The 18163-nt window shown below is 42.9% G+C and overlaps 1 long non-coding RNA gene across 1 annotated transcript in view; it reads right to left on the bottom strand.

Moving 5' to 3' along the window:
• The window catches only part of LOC147697238 (uncharacterized), a 594731-nt gene that overhangs the window by 292684 nt on the left and 283884 nt on the right, over positions 1 to 18163 (bottom strand). Inside the window, exon 2 of the long non-coding RNA XR_015299146.1 lies at positions 680 to 801. This is a non-coding gene — a long non-coding RNA (uncharacterized LOC147697238). The remainder of the gene's footprint in view (positions 1 to 679; positions 802 to 18163) is intronic.

Raw genomic sequence — 18163 nt, 5'->3', positions numbered from 1 at the left:
TACATGACGAGCTGAGCTCGTCATGAGCAGGGAAGGGGTTAATGATCCCATCCATCTTCCAAATTTCTGAATTATCAAGAATTATCAGGTTATGGGTCGTGTTAAAAATTAGTACTCTTTTTTGAGAGTGTTTGTTGTCATGGACACAGAAAAATTAATCACTACAAGTTAATGTAAATTCAGGAGTACGTTAAATATCGGAGTATGTTTGATGGGCAATACATTGTGGATTACTTGCCTGTTTTCTTCTTTGTACGACTCTATGGCTGTTTAGAATGTGATGCATACTGCTAGCAACATGCATGGGGATAGTTTGTGATACCTCCCGCAAATCTGAGCCACAGGGATCATTGGAGGTGGAAGCAAGCATTTTTATTTGCTGCTCATGTTCTCTAATTTCTATCTCCATGGCAGAGGGAGAGTGGTTAAGTTCTGTTGTACTAAGGACAGTCTGCTCCAGAGAAACCACTCTAACTGTGCAATGGGATGAGTGATAATGCACACACTTGCAATAATCCCTGGACTCAGTTATCTTCTCCTTACAGTAAAGATAGCTATTGCACTTTAGAAGTAGGTTTCCACATGTAGATTCAACATACAAAGCCTGGCAGGATGATGCCATTTTGTTCAAAATGAATAATGAAAAGTTATATTATTCTGACTTAAATGTTACATTTACCTCAGTGTTATCTTGGCTTGTTTGAAGTGTATTTTTGGTTGATTATTGATCTTGGGTATGTGACTTCTCGAAGCAAGACTGTGCTCCTACGTTTGACCAATCTCAAGTTGGTTGTGGTCCTTCTGTTAGAAAAAAACACAATTATACCATGATTTACATATTATTTTTGAATATATTAATAAACCACAGTGTAGATACAAAACCTGACAGAAGTTTAGCTGCTGACAGAGTGAGAACACTAGCCAATCAAACCAATCAATCAAATAATCTTTATTCGGCCATTTACCAGATGATCATAAAAAACAAACATGATTCAAAACATTCACGGATTAATATAAAACAGTCAAATAATTTGAAAAAAATGAAAGACAGCAATAAAAATAGAATGCATACCAGGCACAAAAGTCTTAAAAACGTGAAATAATATAAAAAAATACAGTCACGTAATTCAGTCCATAAGATATAAGTAAAACGGAATATTTGTTTGTTGGTTAGAATACCATTGCCTTTCTCACATGCAAAATACCCCTAAACAAATGGCCAGCCAAATAACAGGTATCTTGGTCATTTAGCTGCTGTAAGAGCAAAGCATCCTTGCACTTAGTAAGTTTGTTCCTGCGCTATAGATGTAATAGAAATGTTCTGGTAGAAGGAAGATAGAAATTGCAAAAGACAACAAAGTGCAATAAGGTCTGGTTTGATTGCTCGTCGCAAGGGCAAATACAAATATAGTTTGTGAGTACTGCCCTAAGGGGAAACACAACATCCAGTGCATCGTTCCTAACCTCAAACTAGTCAGTAAGTTGCATTTGTACACGTTCTACACAAATAATAGGTATGGGGCAATCCTGGTTGTCATCTGAACCAAACAATATTCTCTAAAAGACGGCTTCACTATTTTCACAGCCTCTCTAGAGACTTCTGTGTCAAGAAAAGCATTCCTGGGTCCAGCTTTTATTTTTCTTGGTGATACTTTCTGGGTTCTCAAACAAGTGTGCGGAGCCCAGAGCTGAAGTGGTATCCTTATATACTTTAGCCATGGAATTTTCAATATATGGTCACAAGCGAGTCAATCTCTAACAACTGCACAATTGAGCTCAGCTTCCTTATTTGACCAACATCAACACTAAAAGGCTACAGGGGCAGCACCAATAAGGTCCTGAACATACTCAAGGCCTAGTTCTTGGAGTAGGGGGGAGTGAGGTGTCAAGGGAGAAACCCCCAACAGGCGAGGGCCAAATCTATTTTCCTCAACTTGAATGGCGGCATCGTCCCTGTCACCTCATACCCCCAAGCCATATGTCCAGGTCGGAAGGCATTTACGTTTGTACATCTCTATTAATGGGGCCAGTCGCTTTCAACGAATGCAAGCAGCAAGAGAGAAAATGGTGCCGATTGCACAAGAAAATTGGGTTAGTCTACTTCTAAAACACGCGGACCATGTGCAAAAGATGTCCTCAGCAGAGTGAGAATACTAAATTATTGCCCCAGTCACTGTCCAGCACCTGCTCTGGGAGATGCCCCCAGCAGAGTGAGGATAGTAAACTGCTCCAGCCACTGCCCAGTATCTGCCCTGAGAGAAGCCCCCAGTGGAGAGAGAATAGTGAATTACTGCCACTGTCCAGCCCCTGTCCTGAGGAAGGATCACAAATGGGATAATACTAGAAAAACCTCATTTCCTATATAGAGAACAAATGTCATGTACTTCTTTTTTTTAAGTGAATGCGTTGGATGGTTTATTTTACTTGTAAATTATAACAACTTTATAATTACAATGACAGGACAAGCTTTTTCTGCTGTAAGAAGGGTTATGGTTTGACTAGAATGTAAGCATCATAACAGTTTCCTTGTACGGTGGGACAAAACAACATATGTAGATTTTTTGAACATATATGCACCATAAATTGTGGCTACTTCGCAATGATCAAAATACTAGCACCTGCCCTAAAGCATGGAGAGACCGCAACTATGTTGTTATGCGAAATGGCCCACAGTATAGAAAATAAACACTCCCTGGCATGTCCAGCAGCTGATCTGAGAGTCTACTGAAGAGGAGGTTCATTTCACCAATATTCTCCATGGCACCCTCGAGGACCAGCATAAGGGATGTCCTCAAGGCACTTGTTTCGGGGAAATTATCTGTTCCTATTATACATATTTGCCTCTCATAATATTCTGAAGAACATGTCCTAAGGGGGTATGTTTTTTTTTATTTGTTAATTGTTTAATAATAATTTGACACCTTATTTTAGAAGACCAAAGAAGAATATTCTTACTTTAGTAGTATTTCATACCTTAAAAAATAATGTAGGTAGCTGTGAAACTGGCAAGTTTTCTGAAATATAACAAAAATATCTTATAAGTGTTTTTTAACATTTAATTTCTAAGCTCCTAATAGAAAAGTAGGTCTAAACGCGGTATTTACTTTGGTCACTAGGTACACTGTCTCAAGCTATAAAAGTTTTTGACAGTGCAGGTGTCAGACTAGTCTGGTGGTGAGCAGTGTCAAAGAGCAGCTGACTAGAAAATGGTTGTTGCCAACATTTTAAATGTTTAGGCTTTGGTAAGTATCTTTTAAAAAAAATATGTTGTGGAATCCATTTTTTTAAAGTAATCCATACGTGACAGAACAAACTTATTTTTTTACTGCCCTCTCATAAGAATGCATTGGGGATTCCCTGATAAGTGTTTCAGTGGTAATTCCTGATCTGAGAGGAGTAGTGGGATCTAGTTTGGTATGTTTGGAATAGTGGTAATAAATGCTGCGTAATGGTGTGTGCAGATTTATTATCGCTATTTTAGAAATGCCTCTTTTAGAAGTGGGTATTTCTGTGTGCTATGTGCCTTTGTGCTTGCCTGATGTGCATTGCATGTCTGGCTCTAGAGTGACAGTGATTGGGAAGGTGCAGTGGCTCCATAGGGCTGGGTGAGTCAGCGCTAGGCTGAATAGGCTTATCTGCATTTGGAGTAGTAGGAGTAGTAGACCCTAACCCTGAATAGATCTGTGCCTGCCTTGTACACACCGCTCTGTGGTGTGTCTGGGGCTAGGGCCTACTCTGTCAATAGGTACTGTTTGCATTGTAAACAAACGTTGGAGTGCCCCCCAGAACTGGTTTGGACCAGGCGCAGAGCCCTGGGAACAAAGACATTTGTGGTATAGTTATGAGTGCTGGGACCCCATGCATGGGGCTTTTTGCTTTTAATAGGACTGTACTGATGCCGTCAGGAGGAGCCGCCGTGGGACTAAGCTGCTGACTCTGCTGGGAGGCCCCACATGCTGGGAGGCCCCACATGCTGACCTGCCTGTGCCCAGCTCTTCTCTTGTGGAGTTGGGGGCAAACGAGGTGAAGCGGCAACCACTACGGTAGTGAATACTGCCTTGGACTGCATTACCCAGGGTGCATTGTAATACTTACCAGCGAAAGAGGCAGAACTGAGACCCATAACAAGTGTATTTAACGAACATGCACGCTTCCCCTCGTGACTTACCCTACAATGCCATGCCAATGAAGAAGGAGGTGTACCGAAACGCGTATGGCAATTGCGGCATGAACTTTGCTGCTTGAAGCAACTTCTGAAATCTGCTGCCATTCAAATAAAAAGGTGAAATGAGACGTTGTGTGGGGTTCTCTAACTGGGAGCAGTTTTGTATGGAATAATTGGTGGTCTTGCTCTGGCCTCGGAGAAAACCCCACTGCGGCAAGCGGGTCCATGCGCCTCGGAAGAGGGGCGCACTGATGGAACAACATGCCTGTTTGTATGAGCACAAACAAAGCAGAGTTCGCGCTTTGCCGAACCAGCGACCTGACGGGAGCAACACTAGGAGGGAAGGAGGTGAAGCGGCAACCACTACGGTAGTAAATACTGCCTTGGACTGCATTACCCATGGTGCATTGTAATACTTACCAGCCAAAGAGGCGGAACTAAGACCCATAACAAGTCTATTTAATGAACATGCACACTTCCCCTCGTGACTTCCCCCACAATGCCGTGCCAATGAAGAAGGAGGTATTCCGAAACGCGTATGGCAATTGCGGCATTAACTTTGCTGGTTGAAGCAACTTCTGATCTCTGCTGCCATTCAAATTAAAAGGTGAAATCAGACGTTGTGTGTGTTTCTCTAACTGGGAGCAGTTTTGTATGGAATAATTGGTGGTCTTGCTCTGGCCACGGAGAAAACCCCACTGCGGCAAGCGGGTTTATGCGCCTCGTAAGAGGGATGCACTGATGGAACAACGTGCCTGTTTGTATTAGCACAAACAAAGCAGACTTCGCGCTTTGCCGATCCAGCGACCTGACGGGAGCAACACTAGGAGGGAAGGAGGTGAAGAGGCAACCACTACGGTAGTGAATACTGCCTTGGACTGCATTACCCAGGGTGCATTGTAATACTTACCAGCCAAAGAGGCAGAACTGAGACCCATAACAAGTGTATTTTACGAACATGCACGCTTCCCCTCGTGACTTCCCCACAATGCCATGCCAATGAAGAAGGAAGTTTTCCGAAAAGCATATGGCAATTGTGGCATGAACTTTGCTGGTTGAAGCAACTTCGGAACTCTGCTGCCATTCAAATAAAAAGGTGAAATCAGACGTTGTGTGGGTTTCTCCAACTGGGATCAGTTTTGTATGGAATAATTGGTGGTCTTGCTCTGGCCACGGAGAAAACCCCACTGCGGCAAGCGGGTCCATGCGCCTTGGAAGAGGGGCCTACTGATGGAACAACGTGCCTATTTGTATGAGCACAAACAAAGCAGAGTTCACGCTTTGCTGATCCAGCGACCTGACGGGAGCAACACTAGGAGGGAAGGAGGTGAAGAGGGCAACCACTGCTGTAGTGAATACTGCCTTGAACTGCATTACCCAGGGTGCATTTTAATACTTACCAGCCAAAGAGGCAGAACTGAGACCCATAACAAGTGTATTTAACGAACATGCACGCTTCCCCTCGTGACTTCCCCCACAATGCCGTGCCAATGAAGAAGGAGGTATTCCGAAACGCGTATGGCAATTGCGGCATGAACTTTGCTGGTTGAAGCAACTTCTGAACTCTGCTGCCATTCAAATAAAGAGGTGAAATCAGACGTTGTGTGGGTTTCTCTAACTGGGAGCAGTTTTGTATGGAATATATATATATATATATATATATATATACATAATATATATATATATATATATATATATATATATATATATATATATATATATATATATATATATATATATATATATATATATATATATATATATATATTCACTGAAAAAACCATAGGTTATAGACCATATATAGTTAGGAATTCGCATTCACAAAACCTTATTTTACTCACACAAAACCATTGAAATTCCATATATAGTTAGTTGCACTAACTATATATCGTGCACCCGCAATCCACTGCTGATGATGTCACATATTACATCATTCATGACATGGTCAGTGACATCACTGATGACATCACTGATGACATCTCAAATGACATCACTGATGACATCACTGATGACAACATCCAGTGACTGTATGTTTCTGTAAAGTTAAAATATGTCTTACATATTGAAGAATGAGTGGATGTGTAAGTGTCTCGATGAAGGATTTAGTAGGTGCATGACTGACTGTATGAGTGAGTGATTAAATGTGTCTCACTGAGTGCATGGGTTAGTGACTAAACTGTCTTAATTTGTGCATCATTATGTCTGTTGTTCTGTAAACTGTTGCATGTGTTGATAAGTAGCTATATGAGTAACTATATGGGTTATTGATTGGTTGCCCAAGTATTTGTATGGGAGACTGAGTGTGTGTGTGGGTGGCTGGGATGTGTATGACTCTGTGCATAGATGTGTGAGCAGTTGATTCACTAGATGTATGGTTTCAAAAGTGCATGTGGAAACAGCTGTATGGGCGGTTGACTGTGTGCATGAGTGTATTGGTGAGTGAATGGATATCTCAGTGCTACATGTCAAAGTAAGTACATATGTAAAACACAGTACATGTGAGAGTTCACATATATAAATAACTGTGCATAAGAGCCAGTGAATGTGTGAGTGGCTGTATGGATCATTGTGAACTTGTATCAGGGATTGTATAAGAGAGTATATATGTGTTAGTATATGTTTGAATAAGTAAAGTTTGTATAACTGTATAGTTGAGGAAATGGAGGTGTGATTGATTCTTTGCATGACTGACTAGGTGTGTGAGTAACTCCATGGATGAGTGACAGTCTGTGAGTGTCTGTTTACACTGATTGTATCTAAGGTTATATTAGAGTCTGAAGAGGTTCATCGTATTATCACATGAATGATATCATCAGTGATGTGATCAGTAATGTCAAATGAGATGTCATCAGTGATGTCATCAGTGATGTCATTTGAGATGTCATCAGTGATGTCATTTGAGATGTCATCAGTGATGTCATCAGTGATGTCACTGACCATGTCATGAATGATGTAATATGTGACATCATCAGCAGTGGATTGCGGGTGCGCGATATATAGTTAGTGCAACTAACTATATATGGAATTTCAATGGTTTTGTGTGAGTAAAATAAGGTTTTGTAAATGCGAATTCCTAACTATATATGGTCTATAACCTATGGTTTTTTCAGTGAATTTTCAAGGTTTTGTAAATGCTAATTCCTAACTATATATGGTCTATAACCTATGGTTTTTTCAGTGAATTTTCAAGGTTTTGTAAATGCTAATTCCTAACTATATATGGTCTATAGCCTATGGTTTTTTCAGTGAATATATATATATATACATACATATATAAACATATATCATCTGTATATCTATATAAATACAAACATAAATGCATGCATACATATACTTATATGCATACAGATGCATGTTATTTAAGTGAAAGTTGAAAAAACACTAATAAAAGCAAAGCTAAAAAGCCACCTCATTACAAACAGAGTGGCTTTAACTTAAACGAGGGCGAGATCTATTGCATTTTCAATGCTTGTTTACTTTGGTTCCATCAAGAAGGCATTCAGATGTGTCACACATTTGCCATAAATTCTGAATGTTAGCACTCTAGTTGCACATTAGATCACTGTAGTAACGCTACTGCTCACCAGGGACGTCTGCTGCTGGTATTCAAAGTGCATGTTTCAGTCTGCATGTCAGAATATTTTTAATGAAATAGAAGAGGATTTGAGAAGTCACTCAAAATGATCCCTAATTTTTCTTTCTGAAGCACTAATCATACTTTCTATGGCAAAATTAACCCCCTCATGTTGTTCCTTTTTAAATTGAGTGTTTTCAGACTTACCATTTCATTCCAATCAAGATGGCTTCTGGTGTGCCATACTTTTGTCATAAGTAAGACTGTTAGCGCTCTAGTTGTTCTTTAGAACACTCTGGGACATTCTGTCATTGGGCTATACTTGGGGTACATCTGGGTGATATTTGGGCTACATTTAGGCTCTTTTGTCTCTGGTGGCCATCTTGGGAGACTGTATGTCAGAATTTTTTAATGAAATTGAAGAGGGTTTGAGAAGTTACTCAAAATGTGCCCTAATTTTTCTTTCTGCAGCACTAATCATAATTCATATGGCAAAATATACCCCCTCATTTTGTTCCTTTTTAAATTAAATGTTTTAAGAGTTACCACTTTATTCCAATCAAGATGGCTTCAGGTGTGCCATACCTTTGTAATAAGTAGGACTGTTAGCGCTCTAGTTGTTCTTTAGAACACTCTGGGACATTCTGTCATTGGGCCATACTTGGGCTACATCTGGGTGATATTTGGGCTACATTTGGGCTCTTTTGTCTCTGGTGGCCATTTTGGGAGACTGCATGTCAGAATTTTTTAATGAAATAGAAGAGGATTTGAAAAGTCACTCAAAATGTGCCCTAATTTTTCTTTCTGCAGCACTAATAATACCTTCTATTGCATATTATACCCCCTCATTTTGTTCCTTTTTAAATTAAATGTTTTAAGAGTTACCACTTTATTCCCATCACGATGGCTCCAGGTGTGCTATACCTTTGTAATAAGTAGGACTGTTAGCGCTCTAGTTGTTCTTTAGAACACTCTGGGACATTCTGTCATTGGGCTATACTTGGGCTACATCTGGGTGATATTTGGGCTACATTTGGGCTCTTTTGTCTCTGGTGGCCATTTTGGGAGATTGCATGTCAGAATGTTTTAATGAAATAGAAAAGGATTTGAGAAGTCACTCAAAATGTGCCCTAATTTTTCATTCTGCAGCACTAATCATACTTTCTATGGCAAAATATACCCCCTCATGTTGTTTCTTTTTAAATTAAATGTTTTAAGAGTTACCACTTTATTCCAATCAAGATGGCTTCAGGTGTGCCATACCTTTGTAATAAGTAGGACTGTTAGCGCTCTAGTTGTTCTTTAGAACACTCTAGGAGGCTGCAGTAGAACACAAAGGAATCAACTGACAGTCTCTGTCCTTGTTGGATGTACATGTTTTACTGAGAATGTCAGACTTCATTTTCACATGACTGAGAAAGATAATGTGAATTTACAGAAAATATGCTTTCAGTTTAGCTTATAGATCCCCTTCCAAACCACTGTGGGAAAATCATGAGATATTAGTTTTCTTTCAAACAATATTCATGATATCACAGCAGAAGGTTTTTTCACATGGTAAAATCACCTTAGAACCCACCACAATTCCTAAAACGAGTATGGTACCATCAACAATTGATTTATAATGTAACTAAACTCCTAAAACCCTCTATTAACTACAATGCTTTTTAATGAGGTGCTATCATGTATATTGGTCCCAAGATGGCTGCCAACACTTCTTGGATGAAGTGCTGACAGCCAATCAGATCAGATGTGTGTTTAGGCTCCGCCCAGATATATATCTTTTTTTTAACCTAAATTACTCAAAATCGACTGGAGCACATATATTGAGACCTAGCAAAGGCACATCGGGCTAACAGTCCCTACAATTTTGCCAAGTTTAGTGCAAATCCATTCAGCCGTTCGAGCTAAAAGTGAGGCCAACCGCCCTATGGAAATTAACATGGGAAAAACGCGTTTTGGGACCCCCCTTTTTTCTCGGCCCCCCCTTGATGAAACCCCCCCAAATTGTCAGGGACTGCTCAGAAACAAAATGTTCAATTTTCCTGAAAATTTCAGCCAATTCCGTCCAAAAACGCCAAAGTTATTAGACATAGAATTTTCAAAAATCCCATAGAGAAAAAATCCTAACTATATATACCTACTGGCGACTGCCAGTAGGTAATATATATATATATATATATATATATATATATATATATAGATATAGATATAGATATATATATAGATATATTACCTACTGGCGTGTCGCCAGTAGGTATATATAGTTAGGATTTTTTGTCTATGGAACTTTTGAAAATTCTATGTCTAATAACTTTGGCGTTTGTGGACGGAATCGGCTGAAATTTTCAGGAAAATGGCACATTTTGTTTCTGAGCAGCCCCCGAAAATTTGGGGGGGGTTTCGTCAAGGGGGGGCCGAGAAAAAAGGGGGGTCCCAAAACGCGTTTTTCCCATGTTAATTTCCATAGGGCCTTTGGCCTCACTTTTAGCTCGAACGGCTGAATGGATTTGCATGAAACTTGGCAAAATTGTCGGGACTGTTAGCCCGATGTGCCTTTGCTAGGTCTCAATATATGTGCTCCAGTGGATTTTGAGAAATTAACGTTCAAAACAAGATATATATCTGTAACAGCGCTCCGGGCTGCGCTCCGGTCCGCTTACTTTTCGCGAAACGGAACTTTGCGATGCGAAGCTGATTGGCTCCCCGGTGTCTGTCAACATTCTAAACAGTCCGGAGCGGCCGCCATCTTATCTCTCGGTAGGATCGAGAGAGAAGAAGAGGTGAAAAACGAAGGGGGAATTTAATGAAAGGGGGCAAGGTATACCCCTCTTGACCCCCTAGGAATGTTGTTGGGGTTATTAAAGGGTCCCGTGGGAAAAAAAAATATATATATATTTTTCACGGTAGAAGCGCTGCCCGGGCCGCGAACTGGGCCGCAAACTGGTAGCGAAACGGGAATTCGCCATTTTGTGCTTCGTTTTAATTAAATTACTAGGTATAAGGGGGTGCGGGAGACCATTTTGTGCTTCGTTTTAATTAAATTACTAGGTATAAGGGGGTGCGGGAGACGTATCCTAATCCCTTATGTTTTCTGAGGGTGGCTGAGGAGGCTCATATATGTTGATAGATGTCTTCCAGCGGCTGTGCGTGAGCTTTTTTTTTTTTTTTTGCTGCGTGACGTCTGTTAACGTTCGATTCGATGGAAATCAGGAAGTGTTGACCACCAATTTGTCAGTGCGATAAAATATTTTGTTATAAATGAATCCTTATTGATAAACATTGTCTGCGCCATCTTGCCTTTTTTCCAATGCGACAATTTTGTCGTGCACGGCAGCCATTTTAGATGCCAGGCCGGTCCCAGGCTATCACCTAGCCCTGCGGATGTAGTTTATGGCCCCAGCTGTAGAGAATCCAGACATGCCAACCCTCCCGATTCAGGCGTGAGACTACTGATTTCAGTGCTAGTCTCCCGCCTCCCGATTTCTGCAAGCAAAAACCCGGGGGCATATTACCAACAACTAGCGATAATTTTTGTCTCTAACTTGTTTAGAGACAAAAATTATCGCCGCACATCGGCGATTTTTATCTCAGATAAACCTTGCTATTAGCAAGGTTTATCGCAAATGCGATAAAAAACGGCCGCAATGCATGAATATCGCTGAAAAGTCAGCGATATTCATGCATTATCGAGCAAATGCTCTTAGCCATGTTATCCACCTCCCATTGGATAACATGGCTAAGAACTGCTCAGGTCAGGTGTTAGCTTTTGGAGATATTCGCGCTTAGCGCGAATATCTCCAAAAGTTGGTAATAGGAGATAGCGATGTTAGGGACTGTTTCCAGTCGCTAACATCTTGGCACGCCCACTTTGCATGTCATTAGTGATAAATATCACTGACATGCAAAGCGGGGCCCAAGATGGTCGCTATCTCCTTTTAGCTGTCACTAACTGGTGTTAGCGACAGCTTGGTAATAGGGAGATAATTTTATCTCCGCTTTCTTGGCTTTTAAAGCCAAAAAAGCGGAGATAAACCCCCTTGATAATATGCCCCACGATTACTCGGGGGTTTCAGCTGACAGGGCTTGGTATTGTGTTACGTGGTAATTTTTCTAGGAAACGTCAGAGGGTCGATGCAGGGGTTCTAGAAGGGGTGATAAACCATTTAAGCCTCATGAACAAGCGCATGGTCTTTTAAAGATCTGTGAAGTACTCGGGGCGGCGGTGTGTGTGTTTCCTCTTTCAGGAGCGGGCGGGGGGGGGGGGGGGCACTGCCAGCAACTTCCAGGCCAGGCAGTGTTCAACACTTGCATCACCCTTTCTCTGCCTGCTATTGCGCTCCATGCTTCGTAAAGGTAAGAAAAAGAACGTGCATTTGAGTTTGAAATTTCCAATCCTGTAGCAGTACACTTGCAAAGCCCACACATGACAATAACCCGATTCAAGGCCCCATTCACCCGTTTTAAAAAAAATATATAACACTCCAACAAAGTAGGATTATAAAACTTTATTAACTTTTAAATATAACGAACGGAACAAAAACTGTAAAAACATTTAAACATTTTTCACAAAAAAAAGCAACAATGGTCAGAAGCTGTCTTTTGTGCGAATAGTCCCAAGGCAGCACAACGTGCTGAGTTCTGGACGGCACCCAGGTGATGTCACCTGGGTGCCGCACTGGTTTTTGGGATCCTACAATGCAGCAAAGAAAAACAGCGTGGGGCGTCCAGGGTGGTGCGGAGGGAGGCCTCGTCAGTAGCGGTCTGTTGTGCGAATAGTCCCAAGGCAGCAGAACGCGCTGAGATGTTGATGGCACCCAGGTGATGTCCAGTAAACTGCCGCACTGGTTTTGGTATCCTACAATGCTGCTCCGAAAATTGGCGTGGGGCGGCCCGGGGGGGGGCGTGGGGGAGGCGGTGTGAACGGGCCTCCCCAGATGGCGGCCATCCAGCTGAGTTGCGCCCGCTCTTGCGGCTACAGCGTCTCGCTCACCATGTTGTTGAGTTGCTCCCACTCTTGCAGTGCAGCGATAGGCGGCTGCCACATGACTCTTAAAATGGCGGACGGCTCTTCGGTTTTGGGCCTGGTCCACTAAAATGGCCCTGGGACACCTTGGAACTCGGACGCTTGCCTGCTAGGGCTTGGGCTCCATTCTCGAAAGCGTCCCCTCAGCCGTGAAGATTCTACAAAAGTCTTGGGGGCCCTCGACTCCTGCAGGCTTCCGGTGGGGAGCGGCTGCCATGATTGCTCGCGGAATGACCACGACGGAGCCACGAGATGGTGGTGCTCTCATGCTGACGCCAGCTTCAGTCTGAATCATCCAGAAACAAGGTGGGGCTTTCATCGTTTGGGAAAAAAAAATGTTCTAAACCAATGAAAAGTGTTATTTTTAGGTCATATGACCAAGCCTTCCATTTTTAGGAAACCAAAAGTAAAATGAACCAATGAAAAGTTTTATAAACAAGTCACATGACCTGTTATGCGGCATAGGGCTACAAAAAGCGTAGAAAATCCGTTGGCACGTGAGGCGGCGTCAGTAGCGGACCGATGTGCGAATAAGCCGAAGGCAGCACAACGCGCCGAGATCCGGATGGCACCGAGTTAGTGTCCAGCAAGTTGCTGCACTGGTGTGGCTATCCTACAATGCTGCGCCGAAAGTCGGCGTGGGGCGCCCCGTTGGTCTGTGAGGTCGCGTCAGTCAGTGGGGGCTGTGCGTCTCCCCCAAGATGGAGGCTCCTCGGCTGCAGTGCGGCGCCCCTTAGCGTTTCACTCGCCGTCCAACTGAGTTGCGTCCGCACTTGCGGCTACAGTAGGCCGAAGGCAGCACAACGCGCCGAGATCCGGATGGCACCGAGGTGGTGTCCAGCAAATTGCCGCACTGGTGTGGCCATCCTACAATGCTGCGCCGAAAGACGGCGTGTCCAGCTGAGTTGCGATCACTCTTGCGGTACAGTGACTCGAACGCGCCGAGATCCGGATGGCACCGAGGTGGTGTCCAGCAAGTTGCCGCACTGGTGTGGCCATCCTACAATGCTGCACCGAAAGACGGCGTGTCCAGCTGAGTTCCGGTCACTCTTGCGGTACAGTGACTCGAACGCGCCGAGATCCGGATGGCACCGAGGTGGTGTCCAGCAAGTTGCCGCACTGGTGTGGCCATCCTACAATGCTGCGCCGAAAGTCGGCGTGGGGTGCCCCGTTGGCTTATGAGGTGATGTCAGTAGTTGACCGATGTGTGAATAGGTCGGAACCAGCACAAGGCGCCAAGATCCGAATGGCAAGTCCTGGATGTTGAGTGCCATAGTTGAGAGTTCTGAGCAGTGCTTGTAAGACTGTCTGAAGCTTATTTGCACCTGCTGCAGCTTCACTATTGCCCTGGTGTGGCCAAAGGTCGCACATGACATAGGGGGCCGGCTCCCGAGGTCCGGCGGATCTTTTTTCCTTTTCCTTTCTGCTTCTTGTCCTACAATCCGTTTCACCTGAAGACACGACCAGGTCCCTGAATGTGTGCAGGGGGACGTTATTGATTGAATCAAAATGGCGGCTTCACACAAAGCTGACTCAAGCGTTGCTGTTGATGCTATACAGACAAAAATTGGTTTTCAGTTTGTACATTCTTCGGGATTTTTTTTTCCATCCAAGGCTGATTGAGAGTTTGTAGAAAAATGGCTTCAGATTTTCAACATACTACTCTTCAACATTCTTCCTAAATGTAACAATGTGAGACTCACTAGGAGAACGGCTGCTTATCTTTCCTTTCAAAATGCTGCCAACAATATTTTCTGAATGGAAGACAACATCTTGTAGCATAAAGGGCCGAAAGGGGTTCTGGTCTGGCCGATGGTTGGTGGAGACATTTTGACTATATCTTGGACCTGCCCGGCCTCGCCCAAAATGGCGCCGGTATAAATGGGACTCGTAACTCCTTGTTGTGTACTGGTTGAACAACCTTGATATCACGAGATATGAATGCAGTTTTGATGCTCATGGCGGGCGGGGACGAGAATTGATTGAATATTTCGACATCCCTATTGATATTAAGTTCTGATGTGTTATTGATTACTGTACTATTGAAAGTTCGAATTAACGTCACCCATGGTACTTGCCCGCAAATGTATATCTAGATGATTTTTTTGTAAGTGGCTTTGTCGTATTTTAATTACAAAATGTACGTCCACCGATTCCGCAACTGTTAGACACCTTAGTTCTTGCAACCTAATGGCCCGCTCGTTACGTTCCTCTACAGTGTAAATGTCTCCTCATCATATACGTTTCCAGTTTGCTCCGTGGCCGGCCCACGTGGTTATAGGCCCGTATTTGTATACTGACATTTTCACAATAAAGGTTTTTAAAACAAAACATGGTAGTAGTATTTACATTGGTAAAGTTTTTACTTTTAGTCACTGTTTTCGAATCAGTAAAAGGCAAGTGAAATAAAGCAGTCCAATTACATGACGGATAAAAGGTATAATACGTAGGAACGTAGTAAAGATAAATGGTCAAGGGCAGTTGTGTTTTCCACTCTTGCAACATAAAGTGATCGATAAGAATCTGATAATCAGGCGTATCGGCGAGTAAGACAGCAGGCCGAGCCTCTTTTACTCAACGGCCCCGTCATGGGACGAAGAAACGCCCTTTTTCTCGAAAAAGGAATATATTTTACTTGCAGGACAGTTGTAAATTTTCCGGGAAAGTACATTAGCCTGGAACATTATAACATATATGTTTAAAAAAAATTTTTTTTCGAAATCAATAAAAAGCGTATTTTTTAGGTCATATGACCAAGCTTTTCATTATTAAAATAACAAAAGTGAAATGAACCAATAAAAAGTTTTATTAACAAGTCACATGACCTGTTATGCTTACGTTACGCGCTGCGCGCCGCGCCCCGGATCACTTCCGGGTGCGCTAACGCGGCGTGTCATATAACGCATTACGCGACAACGTAGGTCAAGAATATAGTCAAAATGTCTCCACCAACCAGCGTTCGGAACACAACCCCTTTCAGCAGTCCAAAAAGTTCTGTTAAATGACAACAGAGGGGACAGGCAACAAGAACCATCAGTCAAAGAGGGGAGGGCAAGTTCTTCTCTACCGGGTCATGTTGGGGCGCTACCGGAACTGATCGAATTGGTAGTCTACAGTGTTTCTGGATGTTTCAGACTAAAGCTGGCGTCAGCATGAGAGCACCACCATCTCGTAGCTCCGTCGTGGCCATTCCACGAGCAAACATGGCAGCCGCTCCCCACCAGAAGCCTGCGGGAGTCGGGGGCCCCCAAGACTTTTGTAGAATCTTCACGGCTGAGGGGACGCTTTCGAGAATGGGACCCAAGCCCTATCAGGGAAGCGTCCGAGTTCCAAGGTGTCCCAGGGCCATTTTAGTGGACCACGCCCAAATCTGAAGAGCCGGCCGCCATTTTGAGAGTCCTGTGGCAGTCGCTTATCGTTGCATCGCAAGAGCGGGAGCAACTCAACTACATGGTGAGCGAGACGCTGTAGTCGCAAGTGCGGGTGGTAAACAGTTGAATGGCGGAAGAGGCACAGTGTAGCAAAAGCGGGCAGAATGGCAACTAAAACGGTAAAGGGGCGCCCCACTACAGCGTGTCTTCAGGTCAAACGGATTGTGGGAAGAGGTCCAGAATAGAAGAGTCATCAAAAGGCAAAAAGTTCCGACGGACCCCGGGAGCCGGCCGCCTATGTCGGGGGCGATCTCAGGCTACACCAGTGCTATAAGACTTGGGGAGGGGGTCGGAGCCAAGCGTCTTCTCTGAGTCCGTGACATCACACCGCCCCTCGGGGGCCTCCGTCAAGCGGTTTAGGGAGGTACCATATCACATTGTTTTCAAATGCAGTCAGGTCCACAAACGACCCTCACTTACTTTGAGAATAGTGAAGCTGCAGTAGGTGGAAATAAGCTTCAGACAGTGTTACAAGCGCTGCTCAGAACTCTGAACTATGGCACCCAACATCCAGAACTTATGCCATTTGAGAATGGCAGTGACATCGAAGCAACTCAGGGACCAAAACCATTAACGTACTTTCACGTATGAAAATCTTACTTGGGGAGGGGGCAGGAGTGAAGCGCCCCCTCCCAGTCCGCGCCACCACACCGTATGTGGAAAATCTGAAGCCATCATTCTACAAACTCAACCAACCTTGGATGGAAAAATCTAGAAAAATGTACAAACTGAAAACCAGTTTTGGTCTGCATAGCATCAGTAGCAACGCTTGCTATCAGAGTGCATGAGTTTCATGCTCGATCGATTGAGCTAGCCGGATCGGGCAACAAAAAGTATAAAATAGTTATGTAAATAGTTATTTAATAAAATGTTTTACCCTGTTACTTTGCTGGTGTGTTGTATATATTTTTAATATTTGCATAGGGTTTGTCGTTATTTTGGGCGGGGTGGGTGACGGAGCCGAGCTGTCTTGCAGCCCTCATGGTGTGGAGCTCAGTTCATCTCACTATTTTCGTATTTCTCATGAAGGGTTGTTCCTAATATTTCTATTTTAGCGAGGTCAAAAAGAGATCCAATTAGTGGCCTACTGATTTTGCTCGATTACTTTTATTTTTTTACACGATTTTTCACGATTTTTCACTATCTGCAAAGACTAAACAGAGTATTGCGACTTTGTGCTTGTTTGTAAATAGAGAATGAACCAAAGAGAATCAATTGTAAAACAGTAAATGCTTGGATAACAATCAATCAAATGGAGAGACAAGCAGGCACGACGGATTACAACGGGGGTAAAGGCCTGCGTTAACTACCCTTCACTATCTGCAAAGAGAGAGTACTACTAAGAGAAAAGAGGGGAGGGGGGGCAGCGTTCAAAGCACATCAGCGTGCATAAACACGAAAAAGTTTTTACCTATCACGTACTTGACATTTGACAGCTTTTGATATTTGCTATTAAAAAACCATTGAAATTCACAGAAAAAAACATAGGTTTTAGGCCATATATAGTTAGGAATTTGTATTTACAAAACCTTGAAAATTCACTGAAAAAAACATTGGTTATAGACCATATATAGTTAGGGATTAGCCTTTTCAAAACCTTATTTTACTCACACAAAACCATTAAAATTTCATATATAGTTAGTTGCACTAACTATATATCGCGCACCCGCAATCCACTGCTGATGATGTCACATATTACATCATTCATGACATGGTTAGTGACATCACTGATGACATCTCAAATGACATCACTGATGACATCTCAAATGACATCACTGATGACATCTCAAATGACATCACTGATAAAATCACTGATAACATCTCATTTGACATTACTGATCACATTACTGATGATATCATTCATGTGATAATACCATGAACCTCTTCAGACTCTAATATAACCTTAGATACAATCAGTGTAAACAGACAGTCACAGACTGTCACTCATCCATGGAGTTACTCACACA

Source organism: Lissotriton vulgaris, chromosome 8 (genome assembly GCF_964263255.1).
Source record: "Lissotriton vulgaris chromosome 8, aLisVul1.2, whole genome shotgun sequence".
Lineage (NCBI taxonomy): Eukaryota > Metazoa > Chordata > Amphibia > Caudata > Salamandridae > Lissotriton > Lissotriton vulgaris.
The sequence above is the reverse complement of the archived record's forward strand: the minus strand, read 5'-3'. Positions and strand labels throughout refer to the sequence as shown.